At 37.4% G+C, this 5,806-nt stretch overlaps 1 pseudogene; it reads right to left on the minus strand.

Moving 5' to 3' along the window:
* Positions 1–3,886: 3,886 nt before the first annotated feature.
* LOC116881054 lies at positions 3,887–3,970 on the minus strand (annotated as a pseudogene).
* Positions 3,971–5,806: the final 1,836 nt, after the last annotated feature.

Below are 5,806 nucleotides of genomic sequence, written 5' to 3' on the forward strand. Positions count from 1 at the left end.
GCTTCTTTGTCCTGGCTGCCTTCAATAGGGCCTGTCTACAATTATAATTCCTCATTCTTACTATTAGGTGTCTCAAGGACTTTTGAGAATCTATAATCTTGGGGGAAGACTGTTCTGCCTCTAGTACAAGAAAGCTGGTTCCATTCACAAGACTGGGAAAATTTTCATGAAGAACTTGTTCCACCATATCTTCTAGACTCCTTTCTTTCTCCTCCCCATCAGGGATTCCAATAATTCTGACATTGGAATGTTTCATGGCATCATTTATTTCTCTGATTCTGTTTTCATGGCTTCTAAGCTGTTTGTTCCAGGCTTCCTCCTGATCCTTTCTCTCTATCTGTTTGTCCTCCAGATCACTAATTCTATCTTCTGGTCTCATTTACCCTAGCTTTGAGAAATTTTAGATTAGATTGGAACTCATTGAGAGCATTGTGAACATTATCTTTGGTGACTTTCAGTTCTACCCTAACATTGTGAACATCATCTCTGGTGGCTTTCAGTTCTGCCCTAATCAATTCCACTTGGTCATCCATGGCTTTCTCCAACCTAGCTATTGCCTGGATAATTGTTAACCTGAATTCCCTTTCTGACATATTGTTTATGTCAGTAGCCATTAGCTCTGTTGCAGAAGGCCCATCCTCTGTATTTTTCTTCTGTTGGGCATTCCTACTCCTAGTCATTTTGGTGTGAGATGGCTGAACAGATGTAACTGGATGTATCGACTGTGATGTAGTCAAGGTGCACCCTGGAACACTTCTGAGCAATCAAGAGTCTCCACTCAAATGAAAGAAAAAAGAAAGAGAGAAAAAAAAAAAGAGAGAGAGAGAGAGATAGGGAAAAAAAAAAAAAAGAAAGATGAAAGAGAAGGCTCAGCCCAAATCGGCCCCAAAGTAAGATTTATGAAATATACAAACAAAAACAAACAAAAAGACTGATAGAAGTATATGACAAGAGAAAAAAAATATATATATATATATAAAAGCAAAAAAAAAAAAAATAACCTCATCAAAAAGAACCCCAAGTATAAGATTTATATACTATCAGGACAAACACAAATACACAGAAACACTGGTGGAAGAAAAAGATGGGAGAGTGGTTATAAATTTTCAGTGTGGGCGAGGAAGGTTATTTTGATTCTTTCTGGATGTATCTTGATATCTTTGTTAAAGGACTCAACTTTCCTAAGATAAAGGGGGATTAAAAATTGGTTTACCTATAGGGGTAGCATTGATTGGGGAAAGGGGATTACCGTGAAGTTTAACTTTATATGAATATTAAAAAATAAAAATATAAAAAGAATAAACTAAACTAAGCTAAAATTAAAAAAAAAATTAAAAAATAGAAAAGCAAAAGAAAAACACTGGTATATGTATCAAAAAGTTCAGGTTAAAAGGTTATTATGGAATTTGATGTACTGGACATCTCACTGTGATGGTAAATAGGTTAAAAAAATATCTATCTATCTATATATAAATGAACCAGGATAGTGGGAACGAATTAAAAATAATAGTTGTATCTATGAAGTAGTGGTGGTTGTTCTCTTGTCGTCTTTTTTTTTTTTTCCCCCCCCGGTTGGCTTTCTGGGGGAGGGGCCTGCCATGTGGGTTTTCAGGTAGTGTTCCTTGAGTTAGGGTCCTCCCGCCCTCCTCAAGGTGGTGGGCTGTGAGGAAACCGGTTTTTCAGGCTTTTGTTCTCTTGAGGTTTTTATGTTTGTTCATTTGTTTTCTTTCACCTTGACAGCTTTTGATGGTTTTTGGAGGTTTAGAGGAAAGCAAACTGCACCCAGACCTCCCTCTCAGAGAGAAGGCTCAGTCTGTTCCCCTCTGGGTTCAGCAGAGCACATAAGTTCCCCCTCGGCCACTGGCGGAGCACGTTCTGAGTCGCAGTCCCTGGGGACACAGGAACTCCTGCTTGTACCCAAAACCATGACAGCAGAGGCTATCTGGGCAGCTCCAGACAGAGAGGTTCCAAGTAGTGATCACACACTGAGATTTTCCCGCTGGCCTGGGCTGGGATTGCCTGGTCTTTCTGGGTCCAAGAGCACCGGGCTGGCGCCTGTGCACACTTCTCTCATGGGAGGGTGTGGGGCATGACTCAGGCTCTGATAGTGTAGCACGGCATGTGCGTGGTACTGCAAAAAGCCTGTGGTTCTGCTGGCTGGTGAGGGTCCTAGCCCTTCACAGGAGCCAGACCCTGTGTGCTCTCAAACACATTCGAGACTCAGGGACCAATACCTGGTTTCTCTGCCACACTCTCTCTGGCTTGCAGCAGGGGTGGCTGTTCTGGGTCCAGGGACTTAAGCCCCTGTTCCTAAATGCCCGGATTCCCACAATTTCCCCACATGATCCTTTACTCTTTTTGAGTGCTTTCAAACAGACTCCAAGTTAATGCTGGTCCCCAGTTACAGGGCACTCTCCTATTGGGGTATTACTTTCTAATGGGTCACTTCTGGTGGCTCCCTCCTCCTTTTATTTATCTTCCATTATCAGTTCGACATTCCCACTCTGGTTTACTTGCCCACTGGCATCTTCTGCCCCTGTAGATCCAGACGTGTATAATTCTAATCTCAGGCTGATTTCATGGGTGATTGGAGTTCTTTGGTAGGTATTCAGGTCACTTTAGGGTACAGGTTGAAATGGCACCTCTTCTTACTTCCCTGCCATCTTGTCTCTACTCACAGTTTTTACAGCAATACACTTACTTCAGACTCAATGTTACACAGACTTTTTATACCATAGAAACAGGGTGAAAACGTATATAAACTTAAAAGTATGCTTCAGTATTTTATCTTACTGAAAACAATTTAGATAGCTAAAGACTACTCATTAATTAACTTAATGTAGCCTAAGTTTAAGATTTCAAGTTACTAAAGATTTTGGAAACATCTGCAAAGTGACATACTATAAAACTTAATTACTGTTGAATTAAAATTTGTCAGATGACTGATTCAATTTGATTAAACACAAATTTATATTTGCATCATCTTAATTATTTAGTATGAGTACTCCTAGCTCATTTTATTAGTAAACCTGTAGAAATACATTTGTTTTTGTTTGGGGAACATGCCCAAGTGAAGTAAATTCTATGCATGTATTGTATTTAACATTGATAATTCAGAATACATAGCTGTTTGTGTTAACACAATATTAAATGAGTTTTGTTGGCCAAAGACATACCTAAAATTATGTGAACTTGAATTATTAAAATATTCTGTTGGTTTATACTAGAATACTTTCTTTATATATTAAAAATAATTAAATTTCCTCAATTTCTGAAAATTTTAAGAATATTCAGTTTATTGGGTGTCTGGATGGCTTAATTGGTTAAGTGTTTGACTCTTGATTTTGGATCAGGTCATGATGTCAGTTTCCTTAGATCAAACCTTACATTGGTTCTGATCTCAGTGGGGAGTCCACTTATCTACCCACCCCCAGCATGCACGTGCACTCTCTCTCTCTCTAATAAATAAATAAATCTTTTCTTAAAAAAATATTGAACTGAATATTAAGTGCTTATTTTATTTTTAAACTAATCAGAATAGATCTCTACTGAGGGATTTTATAATTTGATAATATCAATGGAAGGAAGATAATATTACACATATATTACATATATACATACACATGTATAAACACAGAGACAGACACAAATAGCTTATAGCTTCAATTCTAAATCTAAATTTATATAAGAACTGGCTCTTGTCCTTAACCCACCTTTATATTTTTAGCATGGTTATGTTTCTGACAGATGGGACAATTGAGATTACCATCTTAAAATGACAGCCGAAATTCCACCAATATTTATGAAAGAGAGCTTTAAGAATTTCTGTATTATGATATGTAATATTATTGTAGACTGTGAAATGTGTTTTAGGTGAGGGTCTAAGGAAAGATCAGGGGCCATCTGAATGACTCAAAGATAATCTGAATGGATACTACACTTGATCTTAGCCAAAAGGCCGAGAAGCAATGGAAAAAAAAAAACAAAAAACTGTCCAGTTTATTTCTAGTTATGTTTTTTCAGTCTTCGATGGTAACAGCGGTTATGTCTTAAATTACTTAAGGAGAGGTTCTGACTCTAAGGAAGGTTAAGTAAAGGAATGTATAACATGATTGTAGAAAGGTTTTCATAGGAAATGTTTATGTTAGTACATTCATCGGCCAAAGAATTTCATTTAGCTTTGGGGATAACTACTAATTCCTTAGGTAAAGCTTGCAATAGGTTAGCAACTCAGGTTTATTTTCAAAGGATATCCCTGACCCCATTGTTTCCCATGAGGTTGAGGGAGCATTGTCATGAGCAAGAATTGTCTTATGGTCAGTGAAAGACATTAAAGGGCAAAGGTGTGTAGGTGTGGAGTTAGAAACATTGAGAAGAGTGAAGAATACAGATATTCTAATTGGATAGTACATATTTTCCCAGAAGTTTTACTGGGATAGTAAGGTTAAGCAGAAAGCTATCGAGGATAGTGAGATATCGTAGCAAAACAAAATGATGTTTAGATAAAGTCAAGACACAAGATAGATTGATTATCAAGTCCTACCACACATATGGTTTGTCTATTTTAAGGAAGGGTTGTGGGAGAATAAGAGAAATGTGTTGCCCTTGTGTCCACTAAGATGGAGGGGCATCCATTTATGGAGATGACTATTTCTCCCTTGCTTATTGCAAATTTGTTGTAAGAACAAGGATGATGGTCGCCCAAAGGAAGATCATTGGGGAGGTGGATTTTTGGACTCTTGATCCCTTTTGCATTTTAAGGCCATGTCTTATGATGCCCCTCCCATCACTAGTTTTTTTTTTTTGTTTTTTTTTTGTTTTTTTTTAAACAACATCTAGACGTGTTTCCCTTCCTAAAAGGATTTTGTAAGGATATTTCCCTGGTTTAGAAGGGTTTTGAAGTTGCAAATAAAGGCAAAAATTTGCATTGTGTTGTTCATCTTTTCTGTAACGAGTTCCCATGGTGTTAAGCTAGTGTATGCACTTCAGAGATAGGAATGTTCCACCAATTTACTTTTTTGTATAGTACCTCCAATTTTTGTTGTAAGTTCTTAACAAAATTAATGTCAATGGTGAAAGTGATTTGGTTATGGAGAGCAAACCCACAGTAGTTCTTTTAAATACATTCTAATCTATGTCTATGACTGAATTGGATTAATCTTTTTGTTGTCTGCAATCTTGCATCTTTGTTCAATAAATTTTCACTCTCCCCTGTTGTTTTTGGCTGTATATAAGCTTTAGGCATGTTCTAATTTCTCTGATGGTCTATCTCCTGAGCCCACTAGCAGCTGCACAAATGGATATAAATAATGGAGTTTGAGAAAATATGTCTGGAGGACCAGTCTGAATTGATTACTAAATTCTTTTCTGTTCTTACAGGGTTCTGGGAAGTCTTTAACAATATCATGCAAATCTGAGTGAGACCAAGGCATAAGGTGTTCAGATGGGTGCTCGGATCATTAATCATTCATCACAAGTAGGGAAAAACCATAAGCCAAGTTAGGATGGGAAATTGGAAAGCAGAGGGATTTAATGGAGACAGAAAAGGGTAATGAGGAGGAATAGAGCTGAAAACAAATAAGAGAAACTAGCATAAAGAGGAATAGTTAGTGGGAAAATGGCTGGGGATATTATGTGTGAGGAGTTTTGAGGGAAGTGAAGGCAAGAGTTTGCTAAAAGTAAAGGAGGAGTCTAGTGGTGTTGAAAGACACAATCTTGAATAAAATTCTGCTAAAAAGAGGTAATGAATTCAGTTGATGGTGAGATATATAATTTACAAGGATTTTGAAGGAGTTTGAAAAGACAG

The sequence above is a fragment of the Lontra canadensis genome, unplaced genomic scaffold (assembly GCF_010015895.1).
Source record: "Lontra canadensis isolate GAN:19392208 unplaced genomic scaffold, GSC_riverotter_1.0 scaffold70, whole genome shotgun sequence".
NCBI classification, from domain to species: Eukaryota; Metazoa; Chordata; class Mammalia; order Carnivora; family Mustelidae; genus Lontra; species Lontra canadensis.